The sequence below is a fragment of the Schistocerca nitens genome, chromosome 10, assembly GCF_023898315.1.
Source record: "Schistocerca nitens isolate TAMUIC-IGC-003100 chromosome 10, iqSchNite1.1, whole genome shotgun sequence".
In the NCBI taxonomy this organism is placed as follows: domain Eukaryota; kingdom Metazoa; phylum Arthropoda; class Insecta; order Orthoptera; family Acrididae; genus Schistocerca; species Schistocerca nitens.
This window is the reverse complement of record NC_064623.1, coordinates 5295701-5317500: the sequence shown is the minus strand read 5'-3', so window position 1 is coordinate 5317500 and position 21800 is coordinate 5295701.

Genomic DNA, 21800 nt, shown 5'->3' with positions numbered 1-21800 from the left:
TGCACGCCTGTTAGCTTTCAGGAAGGAAAGTAAAGCTATGTATTATTTTCTGATGGACGCTGGCATGACGCCTATGGGTGCACTACCTCACTAAATTGCTACGATTAAATGTCTTATAGGAATTCAGCCTTACTAAATCTTTCAGCTAGTTAACTTTTGTCTGCATTTTGAAATTATACAAGCAGGGAGACGGACCCATAGTATTGCTGTGTGCTATAAGCAGAAACTTTACATATAAAAAGTAATCTGTTACTCATGTACTCCTGTAACACATACAATACACTTTACACATGCAGGCACATTCCTTTCCTTGACACACCCACACCCACACCCACACCCACACCCTACTTACATAGACGCAGTACCTCCAGCGAATCTGAGAAGTGACGCAAGAATCCCAGTTTCTGCAGTCTAGGAGAGACAATTTCAAGCGTCGTCAGCTGCCCAATTTCCTCCATTGCGTCAAGGTCTTCCGCTGACAGAAACTCCGTGTAGATGCACAGCTGTGAGAGATTTGCGCACCGCCGCAGGGTTGCCATAACGACGCGGTGCCCAGTGTGGAACGGATCGGTCCAGATGTTGAGTCTCGGCGCCCTGAGCATGCGCAGCCTCCGGAGCGCTGTCAAGTCTACAGTCGACCGGAAGGACAGGACGTACCTCATGATGTCTACTCCAGTCAGCAGGTACTCGCACGTCAGTCTCGGATACAGCCGCATGGCTCCTACGTCGGTGACAGACAGCATCAGGTGTGGGTAGCAGATGTCCACTTCACACCTCGCAGCCAACTCTACTGTCATCACCTGCAACGGTGGCAGCGTGCACAGGACGGCGCGTGTCGCAGCACATTCGGCCGGTGTCCTGCTGCTGACGTACCTCTTGCCCTTCCACAGGTGTGTGAACCCGGTCACAACCCCGTGCCACTGCCTGCACACTGCAGCGCTCTGTGCCAAGTCTGGGACTGGCAGGTAGGAGAAGATGGAGACCAGTATCTCGTTCGGTAAGTTCTCCATCCTGGCCGACGATGTGGAGATTTCTGTAAACATAAGTAAATTTGCTAGTCACACTAAGCTTCGATACATATTTTAAGTACCGGGTGATCAAAAAGCCAGTATAAATTTGAAAACTGAATAAATCACGGAATAATGTAGATAGGGAGGTACAAATTGACACACATGCTTGGAATGACATGGGGTTTTATTAGAACCAAAAAACACAAAAGTTCAAAAATGTCGGACAGATGGCGCTTCATCTGATCAGAATAGCAATAATTAGCATAACAATGCAAGACAAAGCAAAGATGTTCTTTACACGAAATGCTCAATATGTCCACCAGAGATCCTCAATAATAGCTGTAGTCTAGGAATAATGTTGTGAACAGCACTGTAAAGCATGTCCGGAGTTATGGTGAGGCATTGGCGTCGGATGTTGTCTTTCAGCATCCCTAGAGATGTCGGTCGATCAAGATACTCTTGCGACTTCAGGTAACCCCAAAGCCAATAATCGCACGGACTGAGGTCTGGGGACCTGGGAGGCCAAGCATGACGAAAGTGGCGGCTGAGCACACGATCATCATCAAACGACGCGCGCAAGAGATCTTTCACGCATCTAGCAATATGGGGTGCAGCGCCATCCTGCATAAACATCGTACGTTCCAGCAGGTGTTTATCAGCCAGGCTGGGGATGATGCGATTCTGTAACATATCGGCGTACCTCTCACCCGTCACGGTAGCAGTTACAAAACCAGAATCACGCATTTCCTCGAAGAAAAAAGCCCGATAACGGTAGATGAGGTAAATCCAACCCATACCGTGACTTTCTCGTCATGCAATGGAGTTTCCACGACAGTTCTTGGATTTTCGGTAGCCCAAATTCAGCAGTTGTGGGCGTTGACAGATCCTCGGAACGTGAAATGAGCTTCGTCGGTCCACAACACGTTAGTCAACCAATCGTCATCTTCCGCCATCTTTTGAAACGCCCACACCGTAAATGCCCTCCGCTTCACTAAATCGCCAGGTAGCAGTTCATGATGCTGATGGATTTTGTAGGGATAGCATCGGAGGGTACGCCTAAGTGCCAACCAAACAGTAGTGTATGGAATGCCGGTGCGACGTGCTACTGCACGAGCGCTGACTTCCCCGTGCATAGACGAACCCGCTACAGTCTCCATTTCTTCCTGAACTGTCTCAGCAGCATTACGCCTTGCGCTCGGTCGGCCACTACGGGGTCTATCGCCTAAACAACCTGTGGCTTCGAACTTTGAAATCACACTCGCCACAGCTGCATTTGTCAACGGACCTTTACCCGTTCGAATCCCCTTCCTATGGCGATAGGATCGTAACGCTGAACTAGCACATTCCCCATTCTGATAATACAGCTTCACTAAAAGCGCCCTTTCAGGTAACGTCAACATGCTGTGACTGCTGGCGCATCTGATTCTCTCTCATTACAGCTCCTTTTATACACGATTGTCATGCGCAGCCACTGACGTTTTGCTGTCGAGCGCCATCTGTCGGACATTCTGAGAACAGTTTTTTGGGTCTAATAAAACCCCATGTCATGCCAAGCATGTGTGTCAATTTTTACCTCTACATTATTCCGTGGTTTATTAAGTTTTCAAATTTATACTGACTTTTTGATCACCCGGTATGTCTAAGGTATGTATGTGAATTTCAAGCAATCACATATTAAAACTAGGCTGTTTAGCTTTTCAGTCTCAAGACTAGTTTCCACGATTGTTTATTCCGTGAAAATCTGTACGTCTCTTTCTGGGTGCCCAAAACGATCCCACACCCCACATAACTCTGTAAAAAGTGGGGGAAAACATCCTTGTTCTATTGATATCTCTGATTTCAAGCTGGGGGAAAGCTTTGATGCCTGCTGTGCTCTGCTTAAGTCTTTGTTATTTCGATAACGAGGCCACGGCAGAGGTGAGTAGACATAGTTACAAAGTAGAGAAGTGATTTGTGCACGCTTCCTTGTGGGTGTACAGATGACAGGTAGGGCAGGCAGTAACAGGGACAATGACCTCTCAGGTCACTTTGGCAGGGCCGTACGAGGCAGAGCAGTCTGACTTGCTGTGGGTGGTGACAAGTCACAAAGTAGTCGTGAGGAAACGCCAGAGGTTCAAATGGCTCTGAGCACTATGGGACTTAACATCTGAGGTCATCAGTCCCCTAGACTTAGAACTACTTAAACCTAATTAACCTAAGGACATCACACACAGCCATGCCCGAGGCAGGATTCGAACCTACGACCGTAGCAGCAGCAGCGCGGTTCCGGACTGAAGCGCCTAGAACCGCTCGGCCACAGCGGCCGGCAACGTCAGAGGAAGAGTGTGATGTCTCCACTCAGTCGCTGTGCTGTCCTAAGCCGTCGGCACGCAGGCCGTGCCGACTTTCTGACGTCAGAGCGTGCAACAGCACGTTGGGGAGTCTTTCATGACGTGCAGAGCACTATCTAGCACGTATCATATTCTGAACGTGCGTTTGAACGTTGTCCAATGAGAAGGCAGAACGCCACTACGTCACGAGTACACCAGCTCCCTGAAGTGCAGAGACTGCATATTGGCTCTCAGTTGGATCTCTTTATGTATGCCGTTTCTGAGCACCAGCAAACTGAGGAGCTGTCTAAAATAGCCGTTAATTGCATGATTCGCCGTATTGAAATGACGAGAAACGTCATATTCGTAGTGAAAGAATTATTGCAACTTGGGTATTACGAGAGTATCCATTTGAGGACAACGGCATGTTTATGATCCATTAAAGCGGACTGTTCTTGGTGCAGTTTGTTATAGTTAAAAATCAATTAGTAATCTACAATTGAAGCTTATAGGACAGAGTAATGAGGTAGGTATGCTACAGCTTTACAAAGTGATGCTAACACGTTAGTGAGTGATCACTTTAGCGCAATGAATACGGTAACGGACTGGTAATGATCAGACGCTGTGTGTTTGTAGTTCGCGTCCCACTACGTCCGGAAGTTTTTTCCTAACCTTCGCGTTTTTAATGGGTTCTTATACGTACGTTTTTAATTATTTTAATAGAAGTCTATAGTCTAATATTCGATATTATGTAAGTATACGAGGTGTGGCTAGAAAAAACCGGACTACTACTGGTGAAACAATAAAACGAATGCAATAAGGCTGAAAGTCGCGTGGCCTGTCACGTGACTCTCGCTCCGCCTACTGCTCGAGTTTCATCTGCCTCCTGCACTCAGTCTGCCCGTGGCGTCTGTTTTAAGTAGTTGACGTTTTGTCTGTGCGTCGGAAAATGTTGAGTGTACAGAAAGAACAGCGTGTTAACATCAAATTTTGTTTCAAACTAGGAAAATCTGCAAGTGAAACGTTTGTAATGTTACAACAAGTGTACGGCGATGATTGTTTATCGCGAACACAAGTGTTTGAGTGGTTTAAACGATTTAAAGATGGCCGCGAAGACACCAGTGATGACACTCTCAAAGGCAGACCATTGTCAGCAAAAACTGATGCAAACATTGAAAAAATCGGTAAACTTGTTCGACAAGTTTCCTTGTCAACTCCTGTTAACTCAGACACTGCTCTGATTGTTAAACGGCGATCTTGTCGAACAAGTTTACCGATTTTTTCAATGTTTGCATCAGTTTTTGCTGACAATGGTCTGCCAGTGCGAGTGTCATCACTGGTGTCTTCGCGGCCATCTTTAAATCGTTTAAACCACTCAAACACTTGTGTTCGCGATAAACAATCATCGCCGTACACTTGTTGTAACATTACAAACGTTTCACTTGCAGATTTTCCTAGTTTGAAACAAAATTTGATGTTAACACGCTGTTCTTTCTGTACACTCAACATTTTCCGACGCACAGACAAAACGTCAACTACTTAAAACACACGCCACGGGCAGACTGAGTGCAGGAGGCAGATGAAACTCGAGCAGTAGGCGGAGCGAGAGTCACGTGGCAGGCCACGCGACTTTCAGCCTTATTGCATTCGTTTTATTGTTTCACCAGTACTAGTCCGGTTTTTTTCTAGCCACACCTCGTAAGTGCACTCATTTTCAGGGGCGAGTTTTCTTATTGGCTTGATCTACAGGACATCTTACACTATCTGCCCTTTCTTTCTTTCAAGTTTTGTGATTCAAATGTTGTAGGGATTCTGCTATTAAGTAGAGACAGTGACGAAGTAAGAATGATCTAAAAAGTGAGAGTGAGAAAATAATTTTTATCCGATGTGGAGAACTATTGTAAATTTGTATCGCACTACCTGTAATGAAACTTTTATAAGCCGTTGTCCTTATTGACTGGACATGTTACTTTCCATTCTCCCTTAAACCATGTTCATGGGTACCCTACTATTTGTACACACAACAGAACAGCATGACAAGCATATGGACAGGGGAGGCAATACACGTTTTAATAGAGCTGACATAGGAATTCCATTTCGTAAACAGTGTGATTTACGAGCCAGACAGACGACAACTGACGCTGGAGCGCCTTGCAATCGCTGTATACCACGTTGGGCAGCACGAACCGTGTGCACAAGTCGCATTGTTGCTGAGCGTTCAGCAGCACGTTGAACTTGGCATTCAACGTTGACATTCGACAACACGGTCCGTGTGCCGATGGCTTTACCGTGAAATCCAATTGCAAAGGCAGTAGGTCTTAACTCGGGGCACTGCAGTCGATAACACATGACCGTATTAAGAGAGATTTGAAAATTTAAAAATGGACCACTTTGAAGAATTTTGGTGAAGAATTATTTGACAACATGGAGCAGCGAGTTACAGCTAGCCGTGCTTTGTTGTCACACCTACCTAACACTGTATCCGTCCCGGGAGTATTATTTTCTGACTAACTTGTGATGTAAGTACTGGAGAAAGGAGCGAATGAGTCCAGTCCAACGTCACTAATTAACCTGAAGTACATTCACTTTCAGACAACTGTCATAACACAGTTCGAGGTAATATCTAAGTATTACCAACTACCCCTGCAATCACAATCACATTTCCTAGTGCAATCCAAGGCCATATCCATCATCACAAGATCATCCAGTATTGCACAGCTTCAAGATTCTTGTTTCACATCCTGTGATGCCCCATTTCCTTAAGGTTAATGGGATTTAGTGTAATTTCACAGTAACATTACTGCAAAAAGTGTAAGCAGGTATTGGCAGCAGTTACACTAAGTGCAAGCCCTGCCCTGCCCTGCCCTGACCACCACTACATCGACCTCAGGCAGCCACCCCCTCACCGCCACCCCCACAGATAGCCGCAACTACTCCAACTACCGCTATTCCCACTAACCGCACGCTGTTACAAGTGGGATGTGTGGGAGTTATCCTTGCACTTGAGACTGCACTGTGATTAAATAACCTTCTCAAAGCTTCAGTTATGCCAAACAGGTAAGCTCCAAATGCAAACTGAGTATAGGAAGTAGCAATATGTCTACATAACTCTCACATAGGTAGAATACATTGTAGTATGGTAGATAATTATCAACTAAAACCAGAGAAAGACCTTATCAGTATGAGAGGATGTCCTGAGCCATCAGTTTGAATATACGAGTCAGATTTGTGCTATGTGTGATCAGCAACCTGCAAGTACTGCAGTCATATACTCTCTACTAATGCTTTATATGAATGTGAAGTAGCAACATACTTTGTATTTTACACTGGTGAAGTGTTCTGTTCCACCACTAGCCACAGCACTACGCTTTGCACCCATATGCAGTTCCAATAATAGTTACTGTAAACCCCTTATTACAGGAATGTGTTCTGACCACAGTTTTCATTCAGTGGTTGTATCTGAGAACCTACAAAAGCGTAGCTACTTCAACAAGCCATCAGTGGAGCCAGCTGTGTGTAGGTGAAATACCTACTATGAAATTAAAATATTTTATCTTGTTTTTAGGCAAGTCTTTGCAGCCTGCAAAATTTTATGACAATGATGAAAGCTGAAATATGTAGGGGAAATGCAGTATTGCTGTACTCCAGTTATGTCATCCACAGAACTATGGCCCAAATCATCAGCTGACAGCCATGTGGAAAGCGTTTATGAAAATTTTACAACCAATGTGGTGGTAACTGCCCGAGCTGAACTGCAACAGGCGGAAGAATCTACAACCAGACCACGGACCTTGCCGTTGGTGGCGAGGCTTGCGTGCCTCAGCGATACAGATAGCCGTACCGTAGGTGCAACCACAACGGAGGGGGTATCTGTTGAGAGGCCAGACAAACGTGCGGTTCCTGAAGAGGGGCAGCAGCCTTTTCAGTAGTTGCAGGGGCAACAGTCTGGATGATTGACTGATCTGGCCTTGTAACAATAACGAAAACGGCCTTGCTGCGATGCTACTGCGAACGGCTGAAAGCAAGGGGAAACTACGGCCGTAATTTTTCCCGAGGGCATGCAGCTTTACTGTAGGATTAAATGATGGCGTCCTCTTGGATAAAATATTCCGGAGGTGTAATAGTCCCCCATTCGGATCTCCAGGCGGAGACTACTAAAGAGGACGTTGTTATCAGGAGAATGAAAACTGGCGTTCTACGGATCGGAGCGTGGAGTGTCAGATCCCTTAACCGGGCAGGTAGGTTAGGAAACTTTAAAAGGGAAATGATATAGTGGGAATTAGTGAAGTTCGGTGGCAGGAGGAACAAGACGTCTGGTCAGGTGAATACAGGTTTACAAATACAAAACCAAATAGGGGTATTGCAGGAGTAGGTTTCATAATTAATAAAAAATAGAAATGCGGGTAAGCTACTACAAACAGCATAGTGAACGCATTATTGTGGCCAAGACAGATACGAAGCCCATGCCTACCACAGTAGTACAAGTTTATATGCCAACTAGCTCTGCAGGTGACGAGATTGATGAAATGTATGATGAGATAAAAGAAATTATTCAGATAGTGAAGGGAGACGAAAAGTTAATAGCCATGGGCGACTGGAAATTGAGAGTAGGAAAATGAAGAGAAGAAAACTTAGTAGGTGAATACGGAATGGGGGTAAGGAATGAAAGAGTAAGCCGCCGGGTAGAATTTTGCACAGTGCATAACTTAATCATAGCTAACACTTGGTTCAAGAATTATGAAAGAAGGTTGTATACATGGAAGTAGCCTCGAGATACTGGAAGGTTTCAGATTATATAATGGTAAGATAGATTTAGGAACCAGGTTTTAAATATTAAGACATTCCCACGGGTACAGGTGGACTGACCACAATCTATTGTGTGTGAACTTTAGATTAAAACTGAAGAAACTGCAAAAATGTGGGAATTTAAGGAGATGGGAACTGGATAAACAGACTAAACCAGAGGTTGCACAGAGTTTCAGGGAGAGGATTACCGAACGATTGACAAGAATGGCGGACAGAAATATAGTAGAAGAAGAATGGGTAGCTTTGAGGGATGAAATAGTGAAGGTAGCACAGGATCAAATAGGTAAAAAGACGAGGGCTAAAGAAATCCTTGGGTAAGAGCTATTTAATTTAATTGATGAAAGGAGAAAATATAAAAACTCATTAAATGAAGCAGGCAAAAAGGAACGTCTCAAAAATGGGATCGACAGAAAGTGCAAAATGGCTAAGCAGGGATGGCTAGAGAACAAATGAAAGGATGTAGAGGCTTATCTCATTAGAGGGAGATAGATACTGCCTACAGGAAAATTAAAGAGACCTTTGGAGATAAGAGAACCACTTGCATCAACATGAAGAGCTCAGATGTAAACCCAGTTCTAAGTAAGAAAGGGAGAGCAGAAAGGTGGAAGGAGTATGTACAGGGTCTATACAAGGGCGATGTTCTTGAGGACAATATTATGGAAGTGGAAGAGGAGGCAGATGAAGATGAAATGGGAGATATGACAGAGCACTGAAATATCTAAGTCGAAACAAAGCCCCGGGAGTAGACAACATTCCATTAGAAATACTGACAGCCTTGGGAGAGCCAGCCCTGACGAAACTACCATCTGGTGAGCAAGATGTATGCGACAGGCGAAATACCCTCAGACTTCAAGAAGAATATAGTAATTCCAATCCCAAAGAAAGCAGGTGTTGACAGATGTGAAAATTACCGAACTATCAGTTTAATAAGTCACAGCTGCAAAATACGAACGCGAATTCTTTACAGACGAATGGAAAAACTAGTAGAAGCCGACCTCGGGGAAGATCAGTTGGAACACGTGAGGCAATACTGACCCTACGACTTATCTAAGAAATCAGATTAAGGAAAGGCAAACCTACGTTTCTAGCACATGTAGACTTACATAAAGATTTTGACAATGTTGACTGGAATACTCTTTCAAATTCTGAAGGTGGCAGGGGTAAAATACAGGGAGCGAAAGGCTATTTACAATTTGTACAGAAACAAGATGGCTGTAATAAGAATCGAGGGGCATTAAAGGGAAGCAGTGGTTGGGAAGGGAGTGAGACAGGGTTGTAGCCTCTCCCCGATGTTAGTCAATCTGTATATTGAGCAAGCAGTAAAGGAAACAAAAGAAAAATTCGGAGTAGGTATTAAAATCCATGAAGGAGAAATGAAAACTTTGAGGTTCGCCGATGACGTATTTCTGTCAGAGGCAGCAAAGGACTTTGAAGAGCAGTTGAACAGAATGGACAGTGTCTTGAAAGGAGGGTATAAGATGAACATCAACAAAAGCAAAACGAGGATAATGGAATGTAGTCGAATTAAATCAGGTAATGCTGAGGGAATTAGATTCGGAAATGAGACACTTAAAGTAGTAAATGAGTTTTGCTATTTGGGGAGCAAAATAACTGATGATGGTCGAAGTAGAGAGGATATAAAATGTAGACTGGCAATGGCAAGGAAAGCGTTTCTGAGGAAGAGAAATTTGTCAACATCGAGTATAGATTTAGGTGTGAGGAAGACGTTTCTGAAAGTATTTGTATGGAGTGTAACCATGTATGGAAGTGAAACATGGACGATAACTAGTTTGGACAAGAAGAGAACAGAAGCTTTCGAAATGTGGTGCTACAGAAGAATGCTGAAGATCAGATGGGTAGATCACATAACTAATGAGGAGGTATTGAATAGAATTGGAGAGAAGAGGAGTTTGTGGCAGAACTTGACTGGAAGAAGGAATCGGTTGGTAGGACATTGTGAGGCATCAAGGTATCGCCAATTTTGTATTGGAAGGCAGCGTGGAGGGTAAAAATCGTAGAGGGAGACCAAGAGCTGAATACACTAAACAGATTCAGATGGATGTAGGTTGCAGTAGGTACTGGGAGATGAAGAAGCTTGCACACGATAGAGTAGCATGAAGAACTGCATTAAACCAGCCTCTGGACTGGAGACAACAACAAGAGAAACGACACTTACCTGGAAATATATACTCAGTTTTAAGTCATTCAAGATGCAGTATAAGAATGTTATGATTGCACAATTAACCCATTCAGAAGGACTCCAAACGTGTTCATGTATTTTTTAAAAGACTATTCCAACTCAGTTATCAACTATAGAAAGATTCTGATAGCTGTTTAAGATGTAACTTACAATAAATATAGTTATTTCAGTACCACCACCGTCTGAAGTGGAAACGAATTCGGTCTTTATTTTCGATGCCATAGCTAGGATCAGATCAATTTTTTGTACAGTTTCAATTAAACGCTGTGCATATCCATCTTCAAAAAAATGCTTCGAACAATATTACAATCTTCAAATGCTTTTGGAAGATTTTGTTTAACTTTAATTTCTTCACGTTTCTTATTTATAACTGTAACTGCAGACCATAACAACTGATGTTTGCGACTGTGCCTGCGACCATCTGCGGAAGACTGGCACTTAAAGTAAATGTTTCACGACTTATATATCACAGTAAACAATTACGGAAGTGTTCCACATCAGGTGAACATCTGTGGTATTTGAATGTGTTTCCTCAGTTGAGAAATACCACTGAACTAGGTAAGAGATTACCTCTGCTTTGGTAGACATCTCTGCGTCTATGCATTTAATATTTCTCAACCATTTTCCTGAGTCCCTGGAGAGTTGCTGCCTGACATCGCTTTCCAACAGGATAACACGAAGGATTCTACCTCCAAACACAGTAAGATTCATCGTTGCGAGTAACATAACTATTTATTTGGTGACTGTGTACAACAATGACAGTTCCTTACAGTTTGCCGACAGAACCCAAGGAACCAGTGCCCAACGAAGGGCGTTTGCGCACTAAGGTCCGCTAGCTTTCTGCTGCAGGCGAGTGAGGCGCTGTCCATAGTCAGCAGCTGTGGTGTGATGCCTGGAGCCACTTAACGGAGCACTATTCATGGGACACATGCACAACAGTGATGGTGGACATGTAGAAACATGCAGATCACTAGACTGCTTCTTACTTTGGGAGGAGTTTGAGCAGGCAGGGAGGGGGGACAGGGAGGAGCGCCACATGCTGGCTCGTCCACTGTGCTCTTACGGTCGACACATCCGTAGTGTCAGAAGCAGGTGTCCAGTAAGCAAACAGTCCAAGGGCTCATGTGGACGTTGGACGCGGTGTGAAGTGCTGTAAGCTGAGAAACTGCAGTGTCAGGAGATAAGGTGGCGCCAGCATGGGGGGGGGGCGGGGGGGGGGGCGGGGGGGGGGCGACGGCACGCGCAGGTGTCAGTGCAGGCGGTGCCTAGCCTGAGAGGTGCCCACGTCAGTGTGAGGGACCTGCAGCAGCTTAGGAGGCCCCTGTGGGTGAGCCGACGATGAAGGCATCACAGAGGCGTAGAGATGCCAGCCCACCAGCGGAACAGCTGGAGACGATGCTGGGAGGGTGGGAGGGTACAGCCTCGGCAGCACGGTGCCCTCGACGGAAAGCGACGCCAGTGGGAGTCGTGGCGGTGTGGCGGGCCACCTCGAGTGGACAGGGCCCACCTGAGAGCGCACCTGATTGTTGTGCTGCACCAAAAGGTACTCGCCGGCGCGCACTACGAACACGAGGCTCCCACAGTGGCTGCAGATGATGTGTCAGCCAAACCCTCAGTCGCAGACCCGAGTTACCGTCGCAGTTCGCTATGAAGTCGGCCCTGTTGCAGGACGCCTGTGTGGGAGCTGGTCATGGAGCAACATCTGAAGCTGCAGGCTGTGCAAGAGTTTGGCCGGGCTCTTGTGCCGGACTGGACTTATTCTGGAAGAACTCAGAAAGAATGTGCGAGCCTGTTCCCCCAGTAACTCCGTGACTTTTGCGCATTGCATTTTAGATGGTCGCGAAAGGTGTTCTGCCTCACCATTGAATTACGGATGCAGAGCAGACACTGTGATGGTGGCAGACGCCTTTGCGGGAACAGGTATCTTTACAGGATTGAGCCACAAATTTAGAACCATTGTCCAGAACCACTGTACAAGGATTGGGTTGTTTGGGAGGAGAGACCAAACAGCGAGGTCATCAGTCTCACCGGATTAGGGAATGATGGGGAAGGAAGTCGGCCGTGCCCTTTCAAAGAAACCATCCCAGCATTTACCTAGAGCGATTTAGGGAAATCACGGGAAACCCAAATCAGGACGGCCGGACGCGGGATTGAATCGTCGTCCTCCCGAATGCGATAACCACTGCGCCACCTCGCTCGGTACCGTACAAGGTACGGCTTCCATACGAAAAATTGCTGACAGTGCCTCCATCGTAACATCTCCCATGGTAGATTAACAGCGAACAGCATAATGAACAGAGGAAAGGCAAGAACCAACAGCCAAAATACTTCCAAAAAAGATCCAGCAAAATCTGTATGGACTAAGGTAGTACAGGAGCTGCGCAAGAGGAAAAAAACAGTACACTATGCTACCCGTTGATTGGAACACTGGCGACAGGCTGCAACCAGGCGCTGCACATCGCTGTCAGTACCAGGCCAGAACGTCTACTGACATGTCAATGTTTTTGTGTGGGAGGCTCCCAACGACTTTGATGTAACAGGGTGAGGTCCTAGTTGGGTAGCAGTGCTGGACTCTCAACACATGGTGACACCACTGCAGAAGACGAAGTGACACCAACAGCGGAAGGTATAGTGTGGAAGTTCCAGAACTCGTCAGTCCAGTTGTGTCATACTGCGTGTATAACCAGGTCTGCAGCTACTGCTGGTGCAATCCTGGAGCTGGTAATGAGGAAACAACCAGCAGCCTGTCTTGCTTCCGTGTCAAGTTGACAAGAGAAAAGTTCTTCCTGGTCAAGCCACGGATTGGACCGTACGAGCAGCGGAGACAGTCCCTCTGCATTTGGGTGCTGCGATGTAGGACGGAAATGGATCTATTAATTGTATCTCGAGGAAAAGCAACGTTCAACACAGAAGGTGATGAGCAGCTGCGTCAGGAAAGGCAGCCGAAGGGTGAAACATGGAAACGAAAGGTTTGTGATCTGTGACAGTGGAATTTCGTACCATATAAGAATACATGAAATTTTCTGACGGCATAAACAATCGCCAGGGCTTCTTTCGACCTGCAAATAATCCTACTGATGTGGGTCGAGCGTTTTGGACTCAAGCGATAGGTTTCTTGGAAGGATCTACATGATCTACCTGAACCACCCCATACTGGGACGCATCCATTGATGGTGGTGGTGGTGATTTATGGTGGAGGCCGCTAAACAGCTAGGTCATCAGCATCCTTGCATTAATGTTATACCGAAGATTTTCACAGCCTATGGAAGAAGATCAATTAACTGGAAAACTACGTTTGATACCACGACAGGAAACAAAGCAAACCCAAGAAGGTGAGGTTCATAAAAGCTCATAATATAACCCCAGCGGGACACAGCGGGTAGTTAAAATACCTGTAAGGATGCTTTTAAAAAGGGGACAAATAACCGTGGCTGGATGAAGACTTAGAAACAATACGTGACACAGGCAGTCTGTGACACATTAATATCTCACCCAGTATTTTGGGGAGAATTCCGGACACCACACAAAATTTTAAGACACGAACACCACTCGCCTCGTTATTCTGCAATTCAGACTGTAGGTGGTCTTCATCAGAGAATCTTAGCTCTATGAAACAACGTGCTCAGGACAGCTTTCTTGTGTACAGGGTGGTGGGATTGCAGAAACGTGTTTTCGGGGAAAATGGATACAGCGAAAGAGACATCGCAAACGCTTTCAAGGGCCGCCGACGAAAGACACCAGGTGTATCACTACAGGAGGCCAAAAGGACTGTATTCCTGCCATACTGTGGAGCAACTGACAGTAAGTTAGGAAGTCTGCTGCAGAAACATGGGCTAAGACCAGTGTTCCGGCCCGCCCCCAAGATACGAGATATGTTGCGCCCTGTTAAAGACGACATTGCTCAGTGTCCGGCGTGTACGGCGTACTCTGTGAATGTGGCAGAATGTATGTCGGACAAACAATTCGCACGGTTGCGGAGCGTTGTACTGAGCACAAGCGCCGTGTAAAACGAAGGGAGCTTGACAAGTCGGCCATAACGGAACATTGCCTAGAAAACGGACATAAAATACAGTTCGAAAATACAAAAGTGTTGGCCTATGCGTCTACATATTGGGACTCCGTTATAAAGGAAGCGGCCGAGATTCGTTTAAACAACAATTTCAACAGGGACCAGGGATACACACTCAGCAGGGCATGGGGTCGAGCGTTGGACATCGAGAGAAAGCAGAGACAGATGCGCGACGCGGGAGCGGCAGTTTGAAACGTGTCGCCTGCCCCTGGCGCCACCTGACGCCACCGGTGTTCCGCCAGCTGCCCGGGTCGACTTAAGCTCTCGCGCCACATTGGATCGATCCGATTGGCTGCCGATGATACCATGCCTATACAAGCGAGACACCGGAGCAGCCCCGGCAGTCAGTGAACTTCTGACGACGGCGGCGCAGATGGCCATCGGTAGCTCGAGGATTTTATTCGAACTGACGCGGCTGGAAAACCGAGAACGTTTTATTCGTGTATGCCGCCGCGAAAGACTCCGAGGACACATTGCTTTTCCACAATTCGCACAAGTCGCTTCGCTTCTGCGACTGTGTTGTATAGCCAAAACGCTGGCATTTGAAGCATCGCATAGTGTTGGGAACATATGACCCAACCCTAAGTCTGAGGAAGCCTTCCATGGTGTGCATGTAGCGTTGGAGAATTGAAGGTCACAATAAAAGTGGCAGTCTTCTCAATCTCTCCATTGTTCTTGCGAGTCCTTTGTTCCACATCTATGATCTCCTGCGATGTCTATTCTTGTTTGAATACAAAGTCTATACCACACCTTTTCTGGAGTTAAAGGAGTTATGCAGCTCAACAATGATGCCTTCCTCACTCAACTTCTGTGACTTCTGAAAAAGTTCCAGCTGCTTAGCACGGTTGAGAGAGCGAGCTAGCGAGCAAGAGAGTGCGTTTACAGTGACTGAAGTCTCCACAAAGTTGGCGATGGCCCACACGGCTGTTTGTAAGAAAGTGACTAGAGGCGTAGCCCACTCATTTATATAGGTCTAACGACACCTGGTGACGTCAGCCTGTCCAGTGCAGGCTTAATGTGTTCGCGTTAGCACAGAGGTATGGGCTGTGCCCGCAAAAAATGCAGCCGAGTCGAAGGTTTGAGCATGAAGTTATTCGCACTTCCTAACCGCTCTCAAAATTCACAGCACAAGGTATCCAAGCTTTGCTTGATGTGGAACCTGAGCCGACAAGACGTACAGAGCTAGTAACATAAAATTCGAAGGCAACGAAAGCGTCTGGCCCAAACAAATTCTCACTGTGGGGATCTGTAAGAGCCAAATACGTGACAGGGTTGACAACAGATCTGTACGCCGTGGCGGCAGTAGACTGACCAAGAACGCGAATGCGTGTCGATGGTAGCGCACCGGACGGCTGTCGACGGGGGGGAACGGTGGCGAGACCAGCCACGTTTGGGAGCTGTGGAGAGGAACAGCTGTTCCAGCGTTCGCTTATGGTGAGAACTGTTTGTTCAGCACAGACACTTCGATGAAAAGCTTATTCCGACCTGCAGACAGCGCCGAAATAGAATGAACGTCCACGTCCATTTGGTCGGAGGAAGGCTGAGTGCGGCGAAGCGACACAGTGTGGGCTTTCTTGCGACGCGACCCCCACAGCCTGGGGCACGCAGCTCCGCCAGCTCCAGCTGCAGAAAAGCAGCTGGGGCGTGACGCGGCGGAAGTTGGTTGGTTTTGGGGTTTGATGGGGGCTAAATATCGAGGTCATCAGTCCCCTGTCGCAAACAGACATACTTGTAAATGGCCCATACCGTAAAAGCGTAACCTCTGCACCCAGGGAGAGGGAACACCAAGGGGTACACAGCTAAAATGAACACCGCAATAACACTAAATAGAGGACACTTAAAATGAGCAGAGCAAATAGTTGACTAGAGTAAAACAGACTACATGGTTGATGGATCAGGTAAAAGGTCAACCACTAGTACAAACGAAGAACCTCCAGCTGGAAAGCGTTGATAGATGTACCAACACAACTTGTTACCATAAAAGACACTATTTTGGTACCCACGTCACAAAAGTCGCTGGAGTGGGTGTAGCCTGAGAAATCATGCGAGAGCGCCCACACTAGAGCAAGTGATAAAACCCACCTGCACGGATAAAACGTAAAACTGAGTCAGCTATAGAGGCATCGTCACCTAGAATTAAAGGAAGTGCAGCTGGTAAATTAAAGGACTGCTGCAAGAGGGCTAAAACGGGGCGGTGCATCAGAAGATGGACCACTGTCAGCCCTGCATCACAGCGACACTTGGACGGGTTCTCACGGCGAAGGAGATAGCTGTGGGTCAACCGCGTGTGTCCAATTCGGAGACGGCAGAGAACAACTGAGTCCCCACTCCTGCTCCTCAAGGAGGAGTTCCATACGGCCGCGGACGACTTTACCGTGCAGAGCTTATTTGTCGTGCTCAAGGCAGACCATTCAGAGCTCCAGACATCGCGGACCTTGCGATGTAGGGCTGACCGGAGGTCTGTTTCCACGAGACCAAGCTCCAGGGGTGGCGAAGTGGTGGCCTGCTTGGCCAACCGATCGACACGTTCGTTTCCTGGAATGCCGATGTGGCCCGGGGTCCACACAAAAGTCGCTGAACGACCACACTCGGCGAGAGAAAAAACAGCATCGTGAATACCGCGCACCAAAGGGTCCCGAGAAAAACACTCGTCGAGTGCTTGCAATTCACCCGTGGAGTCACTGCACATGACAAATGACTCCCCAGGGCAGGGGGGAAAGGTGAGCGAGTGCACGATAAGCAGCAACCAGCTCCGCAGTGAAAACACTGCTCCCACAAGGCAGGGAATGCTGCTCAACGTAGTCGCCGTGGATGAAAGCCAACCCAGTGCGTCCGTCACGGCGGAAGTGCGACCGCTGTGCTGCTGTTGCTGCGGACGCCGAGGTTGCCAGGTGCAGCCACGTCTCACTGTCTGTATGCCCTGCACTGAGGCTGTGGCTGCGGCTGTGGTTCACAGTGGCACAGTGTCCCCCCAGACTTCGATCCCGTGCTCCGCCGCGCGGGAGACCTCCGGAGACTGAGCGATGCTTAAAACTCTTCGAAAGACGGGTCTTCACACTGACTGGCCCCCTGACTAACTTCCTAGTCAGCGTAGAAGCGGATGAAGGTGTCGTGAACAATCGAGGTGGCACAGGATTATTTGCAAGTTTCTATAATAAAGCGACACTTTCGGTTCAAACACTGGAAGCTGCGCCAGTCGAGCCCAAGAGGATTGACGTGGCTGCTAACGGCACTGGCAGAACTCTACCCGAGTGGCAGTAGCGCGGGTGCACTTGGTGACGACAGGACGATACCAGCTGCACGTTTCATCAAAGGAGAGCCATACAGGTTCGTGACACGGATGGCCGTTATCGCTGAAACTACACTCCTGGAAATGGAAAAAAGAACACATTGACACCGGTGTGTCAGACCCACCATACTTGCTCCGGACACTGCGAGAGGGCTGTACAAGCAATGATCACACGCACGGCACAGCGGACACACCAGGACCCGCGGTGTTGGCCGTCGAATGGCGCTAGCTGCGCAGCATTTGTGCACCGCCGCCGTCAGTGTCAGCCAGTTTGCCGTGGCATACGGAGCTCCATCGCAGTCTTTAACACTGGTAGCATGCCGCGACAGCGTGGACGTGAACCGTATGTGCAGTTGACGGACTTTGAGCGAGGGCGTATAGTGGGCATGCGGGAGGCCGGGTGGACGTACCGCCGAATTGCTCAACACGTGGGGCGTAAGGTCTCCACAGTACATCGATGTTGTCGCCAGTGGTCGGCGGAAGGTGCACGTGCCCGTCGACCTGGGACCGGACCGCAGCGACGCACGGATGCACGCCAAGACCGTAGGATCCTACGCAGTACCGTAGGGGACCGCACCGCCACTTCCCAGCAAATTAGGGACACTGTTGCTCCTGGGGTATCGGCGAGGACCATTCGCAACCGTCTCCATGAAGCTGGGCTACGGTCCCGCACACCGTTAGGCCGTCTTCCGCTCACGCCCCAACATCGTGCAGCCCGCCTCCAGTGGTGTCGCGACAGGCGTGAATGGAGGGACGAATGGAGACGTGTCGTCTTCAGCGATGAGAGTCGCTTCTGCCTTGGTGCCAATGATGGTCGTATGCGTGTTTGGCGCCGTGCAGGTGAGCGCCACAATCAGGACTGCATACGACCGAGGCACACAGGGCCAACACCCGGCATCATGGTGTGGGGAGCGATCTCCTACACTGGCCGTACACCACTGGTGGTCGTCGTCGAGGGGACACTGAATAGTGCACGGTACATCCAAACCGTCATCGAACCCATCGTTCTACCATTCCTAGACCGGCAAGGGAACTTGCTGTTCCAACAGGACAATGCACGTCCGCATGTATCCCGTGCCACCCAACGTGCTCTAGAAGGTGTAAGTCAACTACCCTGGCCAGCAAGATCTCCGGATCTGTCCCCCATTGAGCATGTTTGGGACTGGATGAAGCGTCGTCTCAGGCGGTCTGCACGTCCGGCACGAACGCTGGTCCAACTGAGGCGCCAGGTGGAAATGGCATGGCAAGCCGTTCCACAGGACTACATCCAGCATCTCTACGATCGTCTCCATGGGAGAATAGCAGCCTGCATTGCTGCGAAAGGTGGATATACACTGTACTAGTGCCGACATTGTGCATGCTCTGTTGCCTGTGTCTATGTGCCTGTGATTCTGTCAGTGTGATCATGTGATGTATCTGACCCCAGGAATGTGTCAATAAAGTTTCCCCTTCCTGGGACAATGAATTCACGGTGTTCTTATTTCAATTTCCAGGAGTGTATTTTCGGTTATATCTGTTTTCCACTCCTGTTTAAGCTGGTGCCTGAAACTGCTAAAACTAAGCGGTTTCTGAAGTTCTCAGTTTTCAGGTTCTTTATTGCTAGTATTTGCTATAGTGAACGTAGAAATCTAAAACTGAAAAATTTTCACACATTCACTTTCAATACCTATACACAGAACCGAAATAATTTAATAGGAAAAAAGAAACTTGGACCATCCACAGTTCGCTGCTTTTCTCGAAAACTTACAAGTTGTCGAATAGTAGAAAAATGACCAGTATTCTCCTATTGAGCTTTCAAATCTGTGCTGAAAAATCATGTCGCAATCGGGCATCGTATTGCTCTTTGGGTATTACGAGTAGTCAGTGCTAAAGGCTGATAGCTGAGCCTGAACAATTGCTTTTTGTGTTGATTTGTCCGTTTTAAAGTTCGACACGCAGATAAAGGCATATTAAGTATACACAGGCGACAGATGAGCTACTTTCTATTTTTGCTGTATATTGTGAATGAACTATCGTAAAATTTTTATTTTATTATTTTCACTACAGTTTCCTTCCTGTTTTATTATTTCATAGAAATTGCAGACAAATCTTCAGGCTCTTAAGGCAAATGAAACAGTACTTCACTGCATCGTCACCTCGGAAAAGTATTTCCAGACTAGGGTTGGTGCCATCCAGCAATACACTGGATGTCGCAGCGACAGCGAAAAACTGCCGCGCAGCCCAGGTAGATCCAAATTTTGCACACTGCGCGCACACACGTACCTCGAGCCACGACACACGGAAGCGGGTACATTAATGTCTCGGTAATCCTGTAGCAATTATTTTGCCGGTATCTCTCTTAACCGGTCAGTTTTTTTCCCATTTCTAGTTCGCGCGAGGGGTGCCAACTGACAACTGGAACGCACGGGGAAAACTCCACAATAAAACAAAGCCTTACAAATGTCTCGGTTCGGCACTCGAAATGCAACGAAGTGCTGGCGAAGCCGATTTTCAGAAGCACCGCCGATGTTCAGCAGACCCTTAGTGCGGCGGAACGGCGGCGGCGGCCGCATCTGTGACGCAGTCAGCGTAGCCACGCGCTTATCCAAACACATGCAGCACAGAATATTCGACGCATAAGATTATGGTAATGTTGCACAGTGGTAGCCAACTTTGAGTACTACAGAAGGGACTGACCCAATGCTGAATGAGGTGGCAATGTTCGTATGACAGCCAGGCGACATGAAACTGAGTGTCCACGTCCCATCGGCTAAGGCTAAATGGCGACAGTGAGTCAAGCTGGGGCGTCCGATGCTGGCGTACGTATGCCGAACGCGGCCGTCACGCACGTCTGAAGAACAGTTTGTTGAAAGTTAAAAGACAAAGCGGTAACATGCAATCGAATCACGATGAAGTCTAAAGAACCGGTCAGGAGTACTTGTTAATGATTGTACGATCTCTATGTATCTGTGTGTTGGGTTGCGCCAAATGCTGCACCATGTATATACAGTACCCTGCAATGAACGCGTGGCATGCCTAAACTGAATCGTGACATTTTATAGCGAATAGTCCATTCCTTGCCACACTCTTGATACGATTCCACAACCTCCACCCTCCGTCGCCGTCGTCATGCAGTGGCATGCTATAGGCCACCTACTCCAACGGTCGGACAACCACGTACACAATATTCCACGTAGGGGCTTATATAGACACTTTATGCGAAGTCTAACGCACTTGCACACTTCCAACAGCAACCGCGTGTGTACAGTTAGCGTAGCACAAACACGTACTCTAAACAAGTCCTACTGACGTTGGGGAGGTTTGCTCAGCCATAGTAATCAGGTGGTCGTGGTCGTGAAGAAGTGATTCCAGTACCGCCTCCGTGGAGAAGTTGAAAAAAAATCACCGATACTGATCACACGAAAGCTCTTCTCGTCACAAGTTGTGTTCTCACTCCCAACACAATAAGGAACAGTTATGATTAGCCAACGGCTATTTATTTGGTCATATGGTGACAGCACACAGACCATCCCTTACGGTTTCCTGACAGGCAAAAGGAGACTGTCCGTACCCAGCGCACCACAGTCTAACTGGAATTTGCTCGCCAGGGCGTCTGGCTGACTGCTGCAGACGACTGGTGCTCATTCCACGTTCGGCGGCCTCTGGTTGGGTGTCTGGAGCCGCGGCAGTACTGGCGGACACGCAGCAACGTACCGCGGGCTACTACAAGAAGACCGTGTAGGTACAGACAGCTCAATGAGTGCAGGCCGCTGCATTCATAGTAAGTACCGAAGTGCCGGCGTCAGAAACTCGCCAACAAGCCTCCGTCTCTCTGTACTGGCAGGCCCTGCCGTGTTGTGGTTTCTTTCACTACGCGTGGCTTGCTTAGCGCACCCACCTGCTGCTTAACGACTCGTTACTACACTCCTCGAACAATGCCGCTAGTATACTGTTCAACAATGTGAAGCTCTCTCCAACGTTCGTTTTGGATTTCAGCACGTTGATTGCACACTCGACACTGACATACTGATCGTCAAACAATTCAACCAAGCGGTCACGTGACAGCAACCCTACAAGCAATCAGCGCAACTACCATTGTTGGAACTAGCGTACTTAGATACTCCACCCAGCCAGGTAT